The sequence below is a fragment of the Cervus elaphus genome, chromosome 31 (assembly GCF_910594005.1).
Source record: "Cervus elaphus chromosome 31, mCerEla1.1, whole genome shotgun sequence".
In the NCBI taxonomy this organism is placed as follows: domain Eukaryota; kingdom Metazoa; phylum Chordata; class Mammalia; order Artiodactyla; family Cervidae; genus Cervus; species Cervus elaphus.
Window position 1 is genome coordinate 21,822,880 of NC_057845.1, and position 22,897 is coordinate 21,845,776.

Below are 22,897 nucleotides of genomic sequence, written 5' to 3' on the forward strand. Positions count from 1 at the left end.
AATTAAAACACATGATGTCCAAGGGTCAACTGTATTCCATATGGTCAAGAATAAAGAAAATATGACTTAAAATAACAAAACTGGAAGATATAAAAAAACACATGAATGGGAATCTAGAGATGCAAAATACTACATCTGAAATAAAAATAAACTGGTGTGATTAACAGCAGATCATACATTGCAGAAGACAGAGGGGGAAAAACAATGAAATTGAGGACATAGTAATAGAAACCATACAAAATGAAACAGAGAGAGGAAAAAGACTAAAAAATAAATAAATGAACAGAGAAGTGACCTCTAAGAAAATATATTTTCTGTCTTACATTTAATTGGAGTTCAGAAGGATAAGAGATAGAGGGAATAGACAACATTTGTTGAAGAAATAAAGGCCAAAACTTTTCTGAATTTGATCGTATTTATCAAGCTACAGATTCAAAAAGCTCAACAAATCCCAAGAAGAATAAAAGTGAATACAGATTACAAATAAAATCAGTATAACCAAATCAAATTGCTAAAAATCACTGATAAAATGAAAATCTTAAAATCAGCCACTTTACACACTGAGGAACAAAGATAAAGTGAAGTGAAGTGAAAGTCGCTCAGCTGTGTCCAACGCTTTGGGATCCCATGGAATGTATAGTCCATGGAATGCTCTAAGCCAGAATACTGGAGTAGGTTGCTTTCCCTTCTCTAGGGGATCTCCCCAACCTAGGGATTGAACCCAGGTCTCCCACATTGGGGGCAGATTCTCTACCAGCTGAGCCACAAGGGAAGCCCAAGAATACTGGAGTGGGTAGCCTATCACTTCTCCAGGGGATCTTCCAACTGAGCTACCAGGAAGCCCTAGGAATTATATATTTCTCCCCCAACATTACTTAAACACAATGTAAAGAAATATTTAAAGCACTGAATGAGAAAAATAAATTGTTAATCCGCAATTCATTACCCAGGAAAGATACCTTCAAAACTGACATAAAATTAAGACTTTTTCAATGAAACAACAACCAAGGAAGTGAATTATCAGTTAACTACACTACAAGAAATGCCAAAGAATGATTTTTAGAGAGACAGAAAATCATGTCACAAAATCCGTAACAGCAAAAGGAATAAAGAGCACTGGACTTGGCCATCAAGTGGGTAAATACACTTTATATTTTAATTAATTTTAGTTACTATAAAAAGCAATTCAATTCTTTTAAAAGTCCATTGTGTTGTTTATAACGCATGGAAAAATGTGTTTATAACACATGTTCAACACAAGTAGCACAAGTAGCACAAAGTATAAAGTTGAGGAATAGAAGTGTATTGTTACAAGTTTCTAACTATGCACGTAAACTGGTATACAATATAATGTTATTTGAAAGTGTGTTGTTGTAAACTAAAGATGCATATGATAAACCCTAGGAGAACCAATAAAAAAATAAAAAGATTAAACCAATAGTGAAGATAAAAAAATTCTCAATAATTACTTAACCCACAAAGTTGAAGAACAAGAATTTATTGAGACACTTATGGACATCTTGGATGAAATGGAATAATTCCTTGAAAAATTTGAACAACCAAAGCTTCCTCAACAAGGAATAGGTAACTGGATAGCCTTATAGCTGTTAAAGAAATTGAAGTCACGATTAAAATTCTTCTCACAAAGAAAGTTCCATGCCTAGATGACATCACTGGTAAATTCTCCCAATAAATTCTTATTTAAAGAAGATGTAGTACCAGTTTTGTGTAAAATTTCCAGGAAATAGAGGAGTTGAGAAGACTTTCTAACTCATTTTATGATGCCAAAATTATCTGATATGAAAACCAAAGACAATTTTATATAAGTGAACATATAAATGTAAATAGAACAGATCAATAAGCTTTTTGAACATAGAAGCAAAACCTCAAAATATTAGCAAGCACTTGAACAAGTTGTAAACAGACAATGTGCCAAAGAAAATTTTATAAAAATATGCTTTCTTTCACTATCAATCAAAAAAGAGTAATTAAACAATATGTTAACTTTTCAAACACATCAAAATTTGGCCAAAATACAAATATTTCTCTGTTTACTGGTAAGGCTGTGAGGGAAAAGAGAGATTTATATGCCACTGTTGAGAGCATAGATTTGTGCGAATACTTTGGATGGTATTCTGACAACAGCTAATAAAGGTAAAGATGACCATATAGCCTACTTCTAGTTCTATACTCTGGAGATTCATGTTGAAGTATGTGTGCACGTGTATGTGTGCTCAGCCATGTCTGCCTCTTTACAACCCCATGGACAGAAGCCTACCAGGCCCCTCTGCCCATGGGATATCCCAAGCAAGAATAATGGAGCAGGTTTTCATTTCCTACTCCAGGGGCTTTTTCTGTCCCAGGGATTGAAACTATATGTCCTATGTCTCCTGCTTTGGCAAGAGGATCCTTTACCATTGAGCCACCAGAAGTCTGATACTGGGTTAGGCAAAGAATCTTCACAATGCAAAAAACTACAAACTATAATACAAGTTGTTTAATTGGACTTCATCTACATGGAAATCTTTCATTCTACAAAAAACACTTAAAGGAAATAAAAGACAGACCTCAAATTCAAAGCAACATTTGCAAACATACATGATAAAGGATTTATACCATGTATATTTAAAGAACTCTTAAATTACAATAGAAAAAAAAGATGTAATAAAAATTGGCAACAGATTTTAACAGGCACATAACAAAATAAGATAAATGGACAAAAAACACAAGGAAATATGCTAAAAATATTAGTCCTTTGTTGTAACGCAATTAAAACTATGATGATACAGCACTACACAACACTTGAAAGGCTAAAATTTTAAAAATGACTGACAATACCAAGGGTAAGTGAGAATTTGAGTAATGGACATATTCATTATTGGAAGGATTGCCAATGGTATAACCACTTTAAAGAAGAAATGCTTTTGAGTTACTTCAAAAGTTAATCATGGACTTACCACATTGTTTATTGTTCAGTAGCACAGTCGTGTACAACTCTTTGTGACCCCATGGACTGCAGCACACCAGGCCTCCCTGTTCCTCACAATCTCTGAAATTTGCCCAAGTTCATGTTCATGGCATTAGTGATGCCATCCAGCCATCTCATCCTCTGACACCCTCTTCTCCTTCTGCCCTCAATCTTTCCCAGAATCAGGACTTTTTCAATGAGTCGGCTGGTTGCAACAGGTGACCAAAATACTGGAGCTTCAGCTTCAGCATCAGTCCTTCCACTGAATGTTCAAGGTTGATTTCCCTTAAGATGACTGTTTGGCCTCCATGCTGTTCAAGGGACTTCACAGTTTGAAGGTATCAATTCTTTGGCATTCTGGCTTCTTTACAGTCCAGCTCTCACAACTGTTAAGTCACCTCAGGAAGACCATAGCCTTGACTATACAGATTATTGTCAGCAGAGTAATGTCTCTGCTTTTCAACACACTGTCTAGGTTTGTCATCACTTTCCTGCCAAGAAGCAAATGTTTTCTGATTTCATGGCTACAGTCACCATCTGCACTGACTTCAGAGCCCAAGAAGAAGAACTCTGTCACTACTTCCACCTTTTCCGCTTCTATATGCCATGCAGTGATGGGATCAGATGCCATGATCTTAGTTTTTTTTTATATTGATCTTTTTTATGTATGATTGAAAAATTGATCTTTTTATATATGAGCTTTAGTTTTTTTAACATTTAGTCTTTAGCCGGCTCTTTCACTCTCCTCCTTCACCCCCATCAAGAGGCTCTTCAGTTTCTCTTCTCTTTCTGCCATTAGAATGGTATCATCCAAATATCTCAGGTTGTTGATGTTTCTCCTGCCTATCTTGATTCCAGCTTGTAACTCATCCATCCCAGCATTTCTCATGATGTGCTCAGCATATAGGTTAAGGCTGACAGGCTGACAGCAGAAAGCCTTGTCATATTCCTTTCTCAATCTGGAACCAGTCAGTTGTTCCATACAGGGTTCTAACTGTTGCTCTCTGACCTGCATACAGGGTTCTCAGGAGACAGGAAAGATGGTCTGGCTACTCCCGTCACATTAAGAGCTTTTCACCATGTGTCATGGTCACATAGTCAAAGGTTTTAGTGTAGTCGATGAAACAGAGGTAGATGCTTTTCTGGAATTCCCTTGCTTTCTCTATGATCCAGTGAATGTTGGCAATTTGACTCTGGGTCCTCTGCCTTTTCTAAACTCAGCTTGGATATCTGGAAGTTCTTGGTTCACGTAATGCTGAAGCCTAGCATGCAAGATTTATATGGACTTACCATATTGGTCAAGGCTATGGTTTTTCCAGTGGTCATGTATGGATGTGAGAGTTGGACTGTGAAGAAAGCTGAGCATCAAAAAATTGATGCTTTTGAACTGTGGTGTTGAAGACTCTTGAGAGTCCCTTGGACTGCAAGGAGATCCAACCAGTTCATCCTAAAGGAGATCAGTTCATTGGAAGGACTGATGCTGAAGCTGAAACTCCAGTACTTTGGCCACCTCATGCAAAGAGTTGACTCATTGGAAAAGACCCTGATGCTGGGAGGGATTGGGGGCAGGAGGAGAAGGGGGTGACAGAGGATGAGATGGCTGGATGGCATCATTGACTCAATGGACATGAGTTTGAGTAAACTCCAGGAGTTGGTGATGGACAGGGAGGCCTGGCATGCTGCGATTCATGGGGTCGCAAAGAGTTGGACATGACTGAGTGACTGAACTGAACTGACTGAACTAAACCATACAACCCAGCAATTCATTTCTGTGCATTTATCTATAGCAAATAAAATCTAGGTCCACATAAAGATCTGTAGGTGAATATTCATAGAAGTTTTATTCCTAAATATCCAAAACTGGAAACAATCCAAATGTCCATCAAGTAGAGGTATATTCATTTAATACAGAATACTATTTAGCAGTAAATGAGAAAGGACTATTGACACCCTTAACAAAGTGTATAACAAAAGCATTGCACTGAGTGAAAAAGGCCAGACATGAATGACTGCACACCACATGATTCCACACGATTCCATTTACATGGAGTTTCAGAAAATGCAAACCTGGAAGGACAGAAGGCAAATCAGTGGTCGACAGAAGCTGAAGGTTAGTGAAGGGGACTGACTATGCGGGGCCATGAGAAAACTTTTGTAGGTGAAGGAAATGTTCTCTATCATGATTATGAGGTTTGTGACATGAATGTATGTGGGCTTCCAATGTGGCACAGTGGATATGTGTTTATCAACACAATAAACTGTACCCTTAAAATTTTAGTATTACTTTATACATAAATACAAAAATAGACTTGCTTAAAAAATCTCTCCTATTTAATACATAAAATACTTTTATAGATTTAAAAATGTTATTACTATCATTATATGACTAGGAAATCAAGGTCTGACCTTGGTTACATGGCTAATAAATAGTAGAAACAGGACTATTCCCTTTAATATGCTGCTTACATCTGCACTGGAATCTACATCAAATGCTTTCAGTTAAATGCTGTCCACATGCCACTGATACACAAGAGGAAAAAAGGAAAACTAGTAATCCAATTAAGATGAACCCTGTTTCCAACTCCCCAAATAAGCAACACAACTTCTATCTTCTAATCATTTTATATCATTTACATCTAAACAAAAGCATATATATGAGACAAGGAAATTGGTACAATATATAAATAATCTGTTGCAGCCAGCCAAATTTCTCTAAAAATACAATCTAAAAATATAAAAATAAAAATACAATCTATACCAAATAAATTCCCTTCTTTCTTCTTCAAATTACATATTTGGTAAAGGAAAAAAACTTGTTTTGGCTTTCTCTTTTTAAACAAATCAGAGATATGGCTTAATGACATTCTGAAATATGAAACAGAAAGGCAATAATTTTCCTTTCCTACAAATCCTGCAAAGTACATTAAAAGATTATGCTGGGAGGATTTTAGCACAAAGAAAATAAGATTTGTTTATAATATGCTGCTGCTCCCTAGTCTCTGTAAATAGGCCAGTAAAAGGTATTTTTCAGTCCTTTTAACATTTACTCTGTAAGTTCTATTTATTAGGATTACCTTTCTTGAAGTTAACCTGTCAAGCTAAGGTATTCACCTCTTCTTTGAAGGGTAGACTGATCAGTTCCCTGGAAACCTGAGTTATACTGTTATCTGAAGTGTCAGAACAGAGAACTTCAAAGGGAGACAGCTGCAGAACACATCTTCACAGCTCCTTGATCTCTGGATTGGAGTGTGTACATACACTTCTAAATTGTCTAAAGGGAAATTTAGAGTTTACTTTTGGAATGCTTAAAGGTAATTTGTTCTGATAAAGGTGAAATGGGGAGAATGTTAGTCCAAGAGATAGTATCAATTTAATGTAACTAAATAGTGACATGTTACTCTTCAACCTAAACCTATTCTGACAAACATTTGTCAAACATATACTATTATATGAAAATGATAAATGTTACATTTATTAAAGAGTACTTATCATTTGGAGATAAATGTTGAAATTTGTAAGATAAAATGATAGGATGCCTGGATTTACTTCAAAATAATATAGGAGGAAGAAGTTAGATGGGAGTAGGGATAGGAGAGAACTGGCCATTAACTGGTGGTTATTTGGACTGGGGTAATAGCAGCATGGTAGTTTAATAGACCATTACTTACTTTCAGTATCTTCAAATTTTTCCACAATAAAAATAAAATATTATTACTACTAATAATTAAAGTTGCATATAAAATCCACTGTTTATGCCCAAATGAAAAAATATCTATATTATAAACTCCTTGGTAAGTTAGTTATTGGAAACTAGACCACATTTTTCATTTAATGAAGTGTTTTATATACACAATGATTAGAAACCTGAACCAATCCACAAAAACCTAAAACATTTTATTTTACATTTACTAATCACTATGGTTTAACTCAGTTATGAATTTAAAAACCTTTTGTGGGCTAGTCTGGACATCTAATAACCCCATATAATGTTACTTCCATGCAGTGATATATTCCACAGAACTAAGAAAGAAAAACACTTAGCTGTACCACATACATGTTTTCCAAACTATCACTGTAGAGTCTGGCCCCATAAACATACAATACAATGTATCATCTAATTTAGCACTGTCCTTGAATGAAGAGGACAGTATTATGAATTACCAGACAATGCACATAAACTGTGACCATCCCAAGCAAAGCAGGACACAGCTGCATATCTATGAGGTGAACCCTTATATGTTCTTCTGCTAAAACAGTTTATGTGTCTTAGAAACATTTTGCTAGTTTCACACTATTTTAAAATTAAAACCCCAAATTATAATTTATTCATTAATTATATAATCATAATTTATTTATTTATACTGTTACAAATTGATCTTTTAAACCACAAACTATGGGATATTATAGACTTTTCCTTCCTTTCTTTTAAGAATTCTTCTTACAGATTAAATATTGTGGGTAAAATAATCCTACAGGTTCTGGGAAACTTTCTGTACTTCAGTTAAATTAAAATTGTTTACAGAAGAGTCTAATTTCATGTTTTTATTGCTTTGAAATAATGACCTGTCTTAATACTTGCTTTAAAGAATCTCAGTTATGGCAAGGACTAACCAAGTAAAAAAAAAATTAAACAGCAAAACTAAACTTCAAACAATGCCTGTGTTAGTCAAAAAAGTTCAGGTTGCACTATGATAACAAATCTGAAATTATGACATAGAATTATTTTTTTTAGTTAGTATTTAGAATATTTTACTTCACTCTATTTCACTTCCACTTAGCTCCTTTGAGGGCTTCCTTTGTGGCTCAGCTGGTGAAGAATATGCCTGCAATGCAGTTCTATCCCTGGGTTGGGAAGATCCCCTGGAGAAGGGAAAGGCTACCCACTCCAGTATTCTGGCCTGGAGAATACATACAGTCCATGGGGTTGCAAAGAGTCAGACACAACTGAGCATCTTTCGCTGCAACTTCACTTCACTTAGCTCTTTTGAAATCAGTCTTGGAAATCCAGGCTGTTTCTACCCTGGGGCTCTGCTATCTCAGTACATGTTCCCACTGCCACGGTGATGGGAAGAACAAGGAGAGGGGGCATGTGACTCCGCAGAGATCTTTCAGAAGTGATTGATGACTTCTGATCACATTTCGTTGGCCAGAACTAGTCACATTGTGCCACCTAACTTCTAAGGGGTTAGGGAACCTAGTCTTTCTTTGTACTCAAAAAGAGGAAAAAGAAACAGGATTTTCTAGTGAACAGAAGTGAATCTTTCAGAAAGACATAGGAGATTTTACACTAAACAAGTAACTATTTCTATACTGTATCTACTAAAAGTAATACAGCAACATTTGCGAGAATGTTATATTCACTGCCCTTCAACTTTGTATGATGATGTCCAAAATACCACAAATGAAATAAATAATTTTCAGAGAAAAAGCTGTGCACAAATGTCTTTAGGAGCCATCTCTGATAGCTAGAAAACAAGGATTCCTGAAGTAATTCTAAACAACATGTCTCTAGTTATTTAATCTATCTTTCTATGTTCTATATGGAAAGAAACAAAAAGATCATCCCGGGGGGAAAAAATGACTCTCTACATTTTGAAAAAGAATGTTCCTCAATCTCTTTGGGTGAAACATTTCAAACAGTCCCTTAGCGTTTGTTCATGATAAAACTGTTCTGAGGGCAAAAAATAGATTTTGCAATGTATGATTTGCTACATTAAGTCCATTCAATTAAAATGACAGAGGACCAATGTGAGGGGAAAGTATTTAAAGATCTAAAGATATGATTATTAGAGAATTTTGGGTAATGACTTAGATGGAAAGATAACTGCTTCTCATACATTCAGTGGTGATATGAATTAGTATTGAGTAATAATTAAAAGACTTAATCTACTATTTATGCAGAAGAGATGGTGAATTCACCATCTTTAAGGCTCTAATTTAGAATTTTCTCTGGTATTTATAAGGTAATACAGGCAAACCACTTAAATTCTTTGCTAGCTTTATAATTTTCCTTATTGATGAAAATCATATTCTAGTTTCCATAATGCATTAGAAAAGACTGTATCTTGCAGATAAAATTGAACTAATGAAGTAGAAACCTGAATTTAAAGTTAAATTGCTTCTTTAAATTCTTTTCCTTTATTCTAAGGACTTCACAATTGGGAGTCCATATAACTTAAAATGCCTGTGGCCCACAACTGCTTCCTAAGTAAGTAGCTTCAGGCAATGCTTTTCACATTATCCAAGTCTTGGCCACATTACCCTGGCCTGAAGAGCAGGAACTAGGTCAAGGCAAAGAAGACAATGTATACAGGTAATAATGAAATGTATCATACTAATTGGAACCATCCTGAGAATAAAACAGGGGGCTATTACTAATTTCACCTAGAAAATAGGCCAAAACTTTCATCTTTTACCTTGACCATTTTACGGACAAAACTGTCCTCGGTGTAATCCAACTGGATTTAAGGACGCTTAAAGACTGCTTATAAGGGGTGCTCTATTGTAAGATGACAAAATAAAAAGAATGGAGTAAGAAACTTAATGTCCTTTATTCAAGGGAAAACAAGCTATGGATTGGGGAAGTACATTGTCTCAGAAACAGAAAAGCCCCGTTACCAAGGGATTTGGAGCAAGAGCAAGTTTTATAGGTTTTATAGAGTTATAGAAGAGACACAAAAAAACAAGGAATGCTTACCTAGGAGGCTGAGAATTTCCTTAAAAGGCTAGCAGGTCTGACTTGCTAGGGTAAGGTGAGCTAGCTAAAGCTGAGCTGGAGGATTGTAATGATGCGTGTTAGGTTTTCTAGAGTGACTTAGGTTTAGATTTGTGATGTGGGCTGGGCCACTAGGACAACTTTCAACTTTATCACTATGTAAAATGACAACAAATTCACCCAGTTTCTCTCATGAGGAGTCTAAATAAATGAGGCCAAAAATAAGGAGCAGGTAGCAACTTTGAGGGGGCTCAGTGTTGACATGAAGTTACAAGAACTGCTGTCATTGCTGTTCAGGGGCTCAGTTGTGTCCGACTCTTTGTGACCCCACGGACTGCAGCACGCCAGGCTTCCCTGTCCTACCCTATCTCCCGGAGTTTGCTCAAATTCATATCCATTGAGTCAGTGATGCTATCTAACCATCTCAGAACCGTTGGGTCCTGGAAAACCATCTGAATCCTGCAGGAGGCAGTAATTGTTCTATTCTTCCACCAGACTGCAGTACTTTGAATGTTGGAAGCATCTAGCAGCTTCCTTCCCGGGCTAAACTCACTTGCCTGGTTATCCTCATCAGGAACTCCCATCATTTACTGTGACCTGACATCATCTCCTCCCTGAAACATTAATACACAGAATAATGCAGCCTACCATGCTCATAGCATTATGAATAAATTTAAATGATCAAGGATGTTTATTTATTTGAATATTATGCAATTAAAGTTCCCAAGGCCAGGGCAAGTCATAAAGACTGTTGGACTAACCAGTAATTCCGCAATGCCCTGAAAATAGGACATGAAGTGAAAATAAATTGAGAGGCTGAAGAAGAATTTCAAAATATAAACTATGGTAAGATGGAATTATTTTGAAAGCTTTGTAAGTAATCCAAATATGTACTTAAATACTGGACTGAAGATTGTCAACTGAAACGATCAGAACAAAGATTTGATCTACTGCCATCTAGTGGATATTTTATTTATATTTATTTATTAGCAGTTGATGAAAGCAAAAACAAAAATGAAAACACATTGTCAGTCTGATTTCAAAACCTAAGGAGCCTAAAAGATTACCTGCTCCAGTGGCTTCAGCCTCACGGAGTTCTGAGGCTTCCCCAGCGCACCTTGAGCACCACACGAAGTGTAAGAGAGATGAAAGGTTATGGCTCTAAGGTCCCACCTCTAGTCCAACCAGAGGAGTACAATTTCATCTGTTCTATATTTGGGGTTTCTAACTGAATTTCACTTGAAGAAAGTACTTCACTTCTAAAAAGGAGAAGTGATGGTGAAATACCTTACCTGGACTCATGTCCATCGTTGTATAAATGGCTATGCCATTGTTTTCTAATGTCACACAAACGGCTGGTAGCATAGCCAGCAACAGAACTGAGATGTTTTGATTCCTATTCTCCTACAGAGGATTTTGGGTTAACTTCAAGTCCAACGGACTTTAAGTTCAGGGTTTTTTTTTCCTAAGGCACACAAAGTTTATTTCATTTAAAAAAATAGAGTATTTTCTTGATCTTCATTTAAAATAATTTGACTGCACTATCATGCTTGTACCATTAGAAACCTGAGAGTGGACAGGTTTATTTTGAATCTCAAAACAAATCAGTGCAAATGAAATCATGGCTATAAATTATATACTATGAATAAGTAGCTTCTATGGGCAATTGCCTCTCTTCTCCCTTAACTTCATCTAATTTTCGAGATGAAAGAGACATCACAAATCATTCAATAAAGCTATCTTTAAAAAGATTATGTCAGGTTTTATAAAACATAAAGTGATTAACTTTTCCCAGGTGCAGAGAAGTCACACAGTTTGTCCTAACTTGGTTAGTTTCTCTGCTCTTCTGATCTGCCAACTAGCAATAGCATCGAAGAATGAGAGAGTAAAAGGAAACAGGTTCATGGGAGATGGTTGTTACTGTTTGTTTGTCTATGATGGGTAAAAATTGGGGATTTCTGAGTGCTAGAAGGAAGGAGTTGGTTGAAAGGGAGGTGATATAAAAGAAAGAAAGACCAGATTTAAGAGAATACGTATAATTCAGAATGCATGTGGAGAGAAGAGACACTGTCCAGAAGTAGTGTGTCCACATTGGTAATAGCATTATTACTCTGATGTATCTCCAATGAATTTACCACAAAATAAATATTTTTATCAAACACATCGCGTCCATGCATGCTCAGTCACTAAGTCGTGTCCAACTCTTTACAAACCCATGGACTGTAGCCCACCAGGCTCCTCTGTCCATGGAAATTTCCAGACAAGAATACTGGAGTGGGCTGCCATTTCCTTCTCAACAAATATATTGATGTAGTTATATTAGCTTCTACATTTATCCTGTATCATCTCATTATAATTTGTAATTCAAAAATCCAGGGTTTTCCTACATCTATCTTATGAGCTACTTCTTCCTTTATTTTTAGTCCAAATGTACATCCGTTCCATGATACCACATAATATCATGCATCTTTTAGCATTTAAAAAAATTTACAAAATCATTTATAAGGAGGAACTTCATTATTCAAAAGATATATATATATATATTTTTAAATAGTTTTGTAACCACAGTAACTTACATGCAATAATTTAATGAGACATTTTTTCCATATCCTTCTTGAATTTTTCAAGTTTATAATTTTACTTTTATAATCAGAAATATGTATTTCAGCAAAAAAATATATTACTGTTAAAATCAGAATTTTTTAAAAAAGCAAAACAACCAAAAAATTACTTCTTTTTTCTGAGTCTACTGCAAACTATTCTGTGAACTTGGGCAAGTCAAATATCATTTCCTGGCCATACTTCTTATGCCCATTTGAAAAATAAGGGAATTAAACTAGATCATCTTAAGTCTATTTCAAACACTAAATAGCTCTGTTTTTATTATATGATTGTTCTCATTTTGAATAAGTACTGTTGTCATATAAATTGCTGATTATTTCTTTTATGGCCATAACATAAGTCAATAAAATTTTTAAATATTCATGGGCTTTATGAAGAACCAAACAAGAGAACTTGCTTTCTCCAAACAAATCATTTGAAAAGCTCTAGGATGCAGTTTTAAAAATGAATTATATACATTTGGTAGAAAATGACAATAGCCTCTCTTTCTCAGTAAGGGAAGAGAAAAATTTTCAAAGACAAATGAAGTAATAAATTAGCCATGTACATTTACATGTTGGTTACAACACAGAAGATATCAAGACTAGTAGGAATTTTATTTTCTATGCCTCTTCTTTATTAAATTATAATTAAAAATCACAGGCAACTGGCACCATCAACTTCAGGAGGGCCTAAGGTGTCAGGTAAACTATTGAGTAAAAGAAGAATATGCCCAGTAGGAATTCACTGTATAAAGTTAGCCTATATTGTGCAGCAGCCTTACTTAGACTGGGTTTAGAAATAAAGACTTCTTTTAATCCAAGTGATTTGTATAAGAAAGCAGAATCTCATCAACATACCTTATATTATTACCCTATAAAGGACCTCAAGAACAAAACTTCCATGAGAACACGGGACTTCGCTTCACTGCTGTGTTCTGTGCTGATGGCAGACTGGCGCACACAGTACTTAGCCAACACTTGTCAAAAGAATTAACCTCCTCGACTCCTTCCTGGTCTTGGTGTAGACCACAGTACTAATGACATCTGATGTTCAAGTAAGAGAATTTAATTCATCTATTACTCACTGAGTGTCTAACACATGTTAACAAAATTATCTATTACTATTGCAACCACACTTTCAAAACCTAAACTCAGTTTGTATGATCAGCAAAGTACAAATAACCCTATGAATGTAACAAAATATGATCTTGAAAATATAAATTTGGCAAAAAATGCAGGAGTTACCTTTATATTATGGGCTTCCCTGGTGACTCAGATGGTAAAGAATCCGCCTGCAATGCAGGAGACCTGGGTTCAATCTCTGGGTTGGGAAGATTCCCTGGAGGAGGGCATGGCAACCCACCCCAGTATTCTTGCCTGAAGCATCCCCATGGACAGAGGAGCCTGGCGGGCTACAGTACACGGGGTTGCAAAGAGTCAGACATGACCAAGCACAGCACAGCATACCTTTACATTATAGAAGGACCACATAATTACAAATCTAAAATGGGTTATTATGGAAATGAAAGCACACATCTTTAGTAACTACCCAGGATATCAGACATTAACTTGAAGTGTCCCTGGGGAAATAGTATGTATGGTCTCTTTCATAGACACCATACTAAAGTCTATATCTAGTGGAAGGACATGTTTCTACAGTGGTAATAACCCTGGTCAGATTATTAAATAACAAAGGTAAAAAATAATTAATGACATTTTGAAGAATCTGAGACCATCACTGCAGGGAAGGAACTGGTAAAATTTAACTCCAGAGAAAAATGAATAGCTTTAAAGAATTGAAAATCCAAACAGATCGTAATGCACAATGACACTGACATTCAAGACTATGATGCTTAATAGGATGTTAGTTAATTGCTGTTTAAAAGAAAAATGGGAGCAGGGATTATTAAAAGACAACCCTACCATAATACACTCTCAAACAACATGTAATTTCTTTGCTCTTCTTACCTTTTAACCAATAATTATACCTATGAGATATCATGACAAAGTTCAGTCACCATCATCATTATTGACACCATGAAAAAACATGCATAGAGCTTGAAGTAAATAGTTACAAACCTTATAAATGAGATGAAATCATAAAACTGACACATAAGAGCTAAAATATGATATTGACTATGGGATATTATTTCTGCACCTTAATTATACTTCTGACAATTAGTTGCATCTCAAAATCTGTATGCTTTTGAACATCCCTCTGCCTTCATCATCAGAGATCCTTACTGATTCTTTTATCTACTCAAATATGTTAAGCCCTTGAGAGTAGGGAGAAAGAAATCTTGTACCTCTTTTAAAAATGCAACTATTTTTAGTCTCAGTCATACCTAAGTTAAGATTTATAAAAATCTGATGCAATTAAATTGCACTCACAATCCCCTCAAATCAGTCAAATTAATGGAGATTTTGATTTGAAGTGCAAATAAAAGCAATCTTATTCTGTAGTCTATAGAACGTATAATACTAGAAGTCTCCTTAGAAACTGGCATTTATTGAAATCATATTGCTCTTATTGACATTTAAGCATGCACTTGAACAGGCTTTGCAATGCCCACAGAAGAGAGAGAAAGCCTAACATTATTCTGCAGGTCTTCTTACTTCACCTGCTAATTATCTTTCTTTAGTAGTCATTATAACTATCCTTATCTTATAATAAGAAAAGTGAGGCTTCTAATCTGGGCCTTCTGCTTACAATCTATCTCTTTCTTCCTGAGAATAACACAGATTGCTATAGGAAAGTGCATATCAATTATCTGACTCATGGGCATTAGACACTTGAACTGTGGGTTAAGTTTCTGTACAGAATGCCATTGATTAGGAACCTATCACTGGTCATTCCAGGGCATCACAGAATCTGAAAAAAATCAAAATATGTGTTTTTATGCATTTTTACATGTATCTTAGAACTCTTTTTTGACAAATCCAACCCATAAGGAAGGAAAAAGTAGAATAAATTAATATTAAATAATATTAGTTGCCTGGATTTTTAAAATTATACCAATTTTATTAAAATATTATACAATATTTTAGAAACTTTAATCAAACCAATATTTGATGGGATAAAACTGATAATTATAGCAATAACTTGACAACTTATTCACTTAAAGGAAAAGCTGATTGAATTGGTTTAGTAGAATCAGTAAACAAAAGTATTTACACAAGCAGGGACATATCTTGATTAAACTATATTGTATTACTGTTTACTTAAATATATAAATACACATACACACCTGGCTTCTCAGATGGTGCTACTATTAAAGAACCTGCCTACCTATGCAGGACATGTAAGAAGCTGATCTGATGCCTGGATTGGAAAGATCTCCTGGAGGAGGAAATGGCAATCTGCTCCAGTATTCTTACCTGAAAAATTCCATGGAGAGAGAAGCCTAGTGGGCTACAGTTCCCGGAGCTGTAAAGAGTCAGACATGACTGACTGAACACACCTACATATTCATTCACTCACTTATTCACACTCCTCAACTATATTCTGCACTTTGAAAAATAGAAACCACGAGTTTGTCCATCTTTATATCACCATATTTTGCAAAAATGCACAGAATCCTCACAACCTTTATCATTTGGATAAATGAGAAAACCAAGGCACAGAGAAGTTACATAACTTATAGCATATGGTTACAAGGTTATATATGTAGTGAGAATGGGAGTCTAGATTCAGAACTAGGCATTTGACCATAGATGGCAGTTCTCCTGACCACTTCTAAACTGCCCCCACAAAGTTAAGTGATAATTAAGTTTTTAATTGTTTTTAATTAATTGACATAGGTTTCCTTATTATTAGCTCTGCTTTTCATTGTGTAAAAGGAAACATCCCAAAAATAAACACCTTAAATACTTTGCTTAAATACTTTTCTGGGCAGGTTAAGAAAGCAATGAGAGAAACTACAACACTGACCTTAATTCTTGCCCACAAATAGAAAATTGTTAGTAACATTAAAATAAAGAAACCTTGTGAGGAAAAAATAATTATCAAGCTCTAACTGTACAGGAGGATAATGCAGGGCATAGGAAACACAACGTGACCCTGAAAACTGCTAATGAGCCTTAAAACACATCAATGGGCCTAGTGTCTTCCTAATACAGATTTAGTCCTGCTTCTGCCTACATTCATTATACTTTCCAAGGAGCAGTCTCTTAAATTCTAGGTGTCAGAATCATAGAACCACAGATAAAATGGAATAAACTCAAATGAGAATCATAGGGCTCAAAACTGTTGCTTTTCTAGGTTGTTGTTTTTTTTTTTTTTTTGGATGAGATGTGACCATACATTATGCAACAAGACTAAACAGTCAAACTCTAATTTTATAGTAATACATACTGACTTCCAAATGAACATTAATAACAATGTTTAACTAGAGTTTCAAGAGGATAGATTTATTGTCTGCACAGTTTCTAGCACATGCTAAGTATATGACATGTTTGAGGAAGAAACAGTAAGAAAACTGAAGGAGAAACCAGACAATAATTCACTCTGAAAAGGAAGAGATTAACCATACTTCTGTTTTCTCTTCTGTTTTCCCTAAATTAAACTTATTCTGTAAATTTGACAACTTGTGACTAGATCCCTTGTCCTGACCACAAAGTAAAAGCTAGAAAATCTAGTATCAGCCACAAGATTTATCAGTAAATAGTGGCTCAGATGGTAAAGAATTTGCCTGCAATGCAAGAGACCCAGGTTCAACCCCTGGGTCAGGAAGATCCCCTACAGAAGGGATGGCTACACACTCCAGTATTCTTGCCTGGAGAATTTCATGGACAGAAGAGCCTGGCGGGCTACACTCCATGGGGTAGCAAACAGTCAAGCTCGACTGAACGACTAACACTTTCACTTTTTTCAGTAACAGAGAGATCCTCTTTTTCAGCATCCCATGGACTGCAGTGGGTTATAAACAGATGTGTAATGAGGACTAAGAAAGCTGAAATGCCTTAAGTGTCAGGATAGTCAGGATCCAGTGAGACTGTTAAGTGACATTCTGCAATTGTCAAATCAATTAGCATTAATTTTCTCATAAAGTAGGTGACATATTTAATAACTAATGTATCTAGAGAAAAGAAAAAATGGTAATATTTAGTCTAATAATATTTTTTAGTGATTCACACTGGCAAAGGCATTTTAATAATATCATGACCTTACATTCGTCTAGTACTTTACTGTTACAAAATTGCTTTTGCATGTATTACCTTAAGTAATCTGAATTGTTATATGAATAGAAAAATAGAACATATTAATCTAGATATTATAGCTAGGTCAGTAGCTTTCAAAGTGATTTATAAAATATAAAAGCAAACCTATGTGTGAATATCTAAAAAAATGAACCAGATAAACTATTTTGAACATAATATAGGGAAATTCCTGGAGCCAAACAGCAATAGCACCTGTACTGTTATTCAATTTGGGCTCAGGGGTTAAGAATATGGGCTCTCAAGTCAAAATCTTTGGACTGAATCCCAGTTTTGCTGTGTCTTAGTTCGTGATTTTGACAAAATGAAGGTAATAATACCAAAGGACATGGGTACATATATGACACCCAGGTAAGTATCAGCCATTAATCCACATCATTTTTTTCCTCTTCTTGAACCAGCAACCAGTTATAGAGCCATGTATTGCTCATTAATAGTAAGACATTATCATCAGTGTTATGAAAATACTCATTATGTTCCTAAATGTACTTGATATTGCTCTTGATATTGATTGCTTTAAGGGCTAAGTTTTAAAAAATGCTAGAATATGCAAGTTTTTTAGGCCAGTTTCATTCCTTTGCCATCTTACAAATAAGTGATTCTCAGTCAAAACCTTATGGATTTATTGTATAAGCATAGGTGATTTAGCCCCACTTTGCTGATCAAGAGTTAATTTTGAAACAAGAATCATACGATTATGATATCAAAAAATCACCAACATGAAGGGAAATGCTTTATCGCTTTTGTCTAATTTTTCACTATTTTAATAAGTTTAGAAAAGACAGCAATATCATTTAGATGCAAAGACTTTCAGTTATGATGTCTCAAACCATGATGCAAAGTAACATTTCTTTTTCTTTAATTAAGATGTTCCACAGTTACTCAATCATTCTACATGCTGCTAAACATCATATTCTGAATAGAAGAGCTGGAGAGACCTCTACTATTTTTACTGAATTTGAGAAACATTTGTTCCCTAAGTGGACATAATCCATCTCTCAGTATTTGTAAGGTTCGGAAATCTACTTTTAAATATTGGGTTAGAAGAAATCATTGTTGAGATAACCTAAAACCAGCAGGGAAAAGCAACTGTCAGTTCTAACAGTACAACTCATTGATTAAAAAAAAAGTTCAGATTGGCCCCACCCAAATCTATACAACCAATCCTATAATTTAAGATACAATATTTGTGTTAGTTAAATTCAAAACCACTGCAATGTGAACTCAGATATCAGGTTTCCATTTTTTCTTTGTCACAGTCAAAACTATTTTAAAGAATTCTAATATGAATGATAATTTATTATAGTTGATTACATCGTTATAAGGTAGTGGAAAAAATACATTTCAATATGTCCAGGTTTCTTGTTTTCAACCATAAAATAGGAATCCTATATACACACAGTGTGTTGGATCACATAAGTGAATATAATTTATGTTAGCACTATAAAATTGTATAATCCTATCTGGCTGATTTTAAAAGTACAGATTATCTGGTGGCGTGGGAAGAATAATGAACGAGTCTTTCTGAATTCTTTATAACAGTTTCAGATGTCCTAGAAAATTGATAGAACACATTCTTGGGTAAGATATATTTCCCCTCTAAGACTTTTACAAAATAGGGACTTTAGCTGATTTCCAGTACTAAAATTTCTATTTTCCTAGTTGTAAAAAGCAAAAATGTATCTATTTTCTAGTTATTTCATTCTTTTCTAATAAAATGCACTGAGCAGTCGGAAGAATAATTTTTAAAATCTAAACACTACTTGCAAACATTCTAAAAAGAATATCACTGTATGCGAAGAAATTAATTTCCACTTTGCAGTAAGTACGGTAGGCAAAAGTGTGAACTTCTATAGATGAGTAGCATAAAATCAACCATATTTTCCCCAAAGGTTATCAGATTATATCAAAACACATAGAAATATACTCTTAAAAGATTACTATACTAGCTTGTAGATTAAAAATGCATAATATCTCAGTGATAACACTAGGACTCAAGATTTCACATTTCCTGAGCATTTCAACATTAATTGCTTACGTCTTCTAAGTAATTAATTCTTTCCTATCATTAACAGTTGAGCTCAATACCGTAATTTGCTTATCCTGGCTCTTTTACAATTAATCTACATCAATTTCATTTATCTTTAAGTTTTAAAACACCGGGCTAAGTCAGCTTAATTCCACACTTGATAAATGAAAAGATTCACAACTCCCAGAGCTGGTTATTTAAGGAAAATAATGTAACAACCATTTACTCTGAGCTTGATAGTAAACGGCCAGTGCAAAGAGAGACGTAAAACAAACAAGGTAAAACTGATATTTGTGGTGTCACAGTAGCGATAGTTGACGACAACAACAGTAACTGGAATTTGTAAACCCTCCCTCTACAAATTACAATGCAATTTTAACTTATTAATTAGAACACTGACTTAAAACTTAGAAGCATAATATTATCCTTAGAACTAGAGATGGTGGGATGAATTCAACATGTCTCTGGCCCCAAGGGGCTTTCAGTCTAGTGGGAAAAATAGGCACACACGTGGCCCTAGAGCAATGCTGACTGCCACACACACAATAATGGAAGCACAAAGAGAGTGATGGAAAAGTGAGAGGTTCTGGCCACAGTGATTTGAAAAGGTTTCACAGAAGAGGGAACGCTTAACCTAGCCCCTAGGATTCACTAAGCAAAGAAGGATTCAGATATCTAAAAAAAGGCAGGAGTGTGTAATGGAGGAGTATTCCATACAACTCTATGCTAGCAGGGTATTGAATTCTCACAGATAAGGAATAACAGAGGTGAACATTATCAGATCAAGGTCAGAACAAGAGAAAGAATCAGAGCCACTCCTTGAACTTTTCGCTCTTGGGTCAAATGGTTCCTGCTTTATCACATGGCTTCCTTCCTGATTTAGGGCAAGACTTCTCTGCCCTGACAACCATCTCCACCCTCCATTTATTCTCCTGTGCTGCCACGCCCTTTGCAGGACCTTGCTAGGATGTCCAGAGGAAAACACAGAGGCAGCCATGTCTTCATAAAACACATTACATTTCAGCTTGTGTCTCAAAGCCCAATGAACACACTGAGGTCTGTCTGGAGGTACCCTTTCCTCACCGCTCTCCGACATTTCAGAGGACTGGGAACTGCAGGCTCAATAAAGCTGCGATCCATTCCTCTACACCTTCCATTTTTCTCCCTCAGTTTTGTCAAGTGTTCCCAATTCCAAGAAATCATAATTCAGAATGTGGGGGAGGTTACGGAGTTTTGGCTCGGGAGGTCGTGCAGATGTTATTCCTTAAGGAAGACGATCATGATTGCCTATGTGAGTAATGGCTGTGAGTCGGCTAGAAGCCAAAAGTTCTCTTATAGCAGAATGTATAAACCATTCTCCTACTGAAAGAAGACCCCCAGTAGGATAATATATTATTACACATGATTCAAATTACAGGATCTGCAGCAGGGGAGCTCATGACTGATTCAGGACAGTCGCTCCCTGAATACTGATGATGGGATGATGGAATGCCTCATGAATTAAAAGGGCCGTGGTTTAGCGTCTAAATCCTTCATATGCTTTAAAAAGTGTCTCTGCCTATCACTATATTCTTTAAGCTTCTTAAACGAGTCATGCAGCGTTATGAAACCCTTGTCGATGTTTTAAAATTCCATGTCTTTGAATAATTATACTCAAAGTATTCTTTAAAAAAGAAGACAATGAAACTATCTTCTCTGCTAGAAAACTGTATCCCTTTAACGCCAATATGCAATAAAGATATGGCTTAAGAGAAATCGCATTTAAGTGTGACCCAGTTTCCGCTCTTTGGGATTCTCTAAAGCAACCTGAAAATCTTCACATGCCACATGTTCTTGGCTTTTTAAGTTATCTATAGAACAAATGAGTTTATCTCTGACAAACTAAATATAAATGTACAAGGCAAAATTGTGTTTCCAAAGGTTTTCTGCTGATTAAATGTACTCATTCCTAAATATTATTTATCTTGCTCTCTTTTGGTTACATAACAAAGCAATAAATTTTCTAAAGGTATTACATTGGGAATGGAGATCAGGCATTTTTATAGAAACACTAAGGCAGATGTTAAATATTACACATTCTGAAAAACAAATGGCTGCGATATATTCTGAAATAATACGTGAGCTCGTCCTTAACTTCTTTTCAATTGGTCCTTGCATTCTGTTTTTCTCGTAAATGGATGCAAATCAGGTGCATTGTGCTAAGATGGGAAGAGAGAGATCTGTCCAGAAATGACCTCAGTTCTATTCATTAATAAAATGACACATTGGCTGAGAGCAATAAAGAATAAAATATAACAAGAGTGAACTTTCCTCCCTGTAACAGATGCACATAAGTGATTTTTGGATAAAGCACTGTATGCAAAAATGGCCACTGCAGCATAAAATCTGGACACGTTAAAGGAAGCTCTAAGATGCAGATTTCTTGGAAAAATTGCCACCTCCAAGACAATGTACCCACTTATTCTCCATTACTTTACACAATCCTGAATCCCCACTTGCCGAAAGCATGCCGTTCCTAAGTGGGGAGTTGGGTCAGATAAAATAAATGTTTAATTTTTTCTAAGATTTTTTTTTTTTTAGAAGAAGGTAATTTGGCAAGGTCAAAGCAAAATAGAATTGCACCCAGAATCACTTTCAGTGACAGCAAACACCCATGGAGGGAGAAAAAGAAGGTAGAAGCTATCAGAGAGAATATAGCCACATTTTTGCATAGCGGTTTAAATTATGCCAGCAGAATAATTAATGGAAGGACCTAATACAGGGAAGGGGGGGTTACAGGAAAGAGGGGAGGCTATGTTAAACAAAGTTCATTACTGCATGATGTAAATGAGTTTCTCACCAGTGATGTCACTGATTGGCTGAGCTGCAGAGCTGGCTTCGAGCATGGCCGGATTGGCTGCTAGCTCTTCTGGTGCCTGCCTGCTTGGGCAGCGGTTGAACCAGATACTTTCTGTCTCTCTTGTTGTCGTTTGAAGCAAATCTTGTTCAGCCCAGCTGTGTCTCCATAGTAGTGGCACCCTAAGAGAGTCTCCCTCCTGCTTCCCACAGCCCGGCTGTGAGGCGGTCGCTGCTGTGGAATGCCAGCACTTGGCACCAAGCCCAGACAGCGTTCTCAGATCCATCTATAACACACACATACAAAAAGAAAAATAAAAAAAAAAGCAGTTCTTTCATCTGAATTGCATCCTAAGGAGGATTAAGAAGGCTTCTATTGCTACTGATTTGTGTCCTTTCAATTTGATGGCTAAAATAGTTTTTGAAACACAGTATCCTCTCATCTGCAGTAGAACACCATTGGTTCAAATGAGTTTAAAAAAAAAAAAAAAGATAGGAGGGAAACCCCCTCTCCCATGTTTACCTTGATT

General features: G+C 35.7%; 1 protein-coding gene across 3 annotated transcripts in view; it reads right to left on the minus strand.

Annotated features, from left to right (window-relative positions):
- The window catches only part of LOC122687327, a 716,827-nt gene that overhangs the window by 623,811 nt on the left and 70,119 nt on the right, over window positions 1-22,897 (minus strand). For all 3 annotated transcript variants that reach the window (XR_006339104.1, XR_006339111.1, XM_043892694.1), the window contains one exon: window positions 22,372-22,654. The gene's annotated coding sequence lies outside the window, so the exon portion shown is untranslated. The remainder of the gene's footprint in view (window positions 1-22,371; window positions 22,655-22,897) is intronic.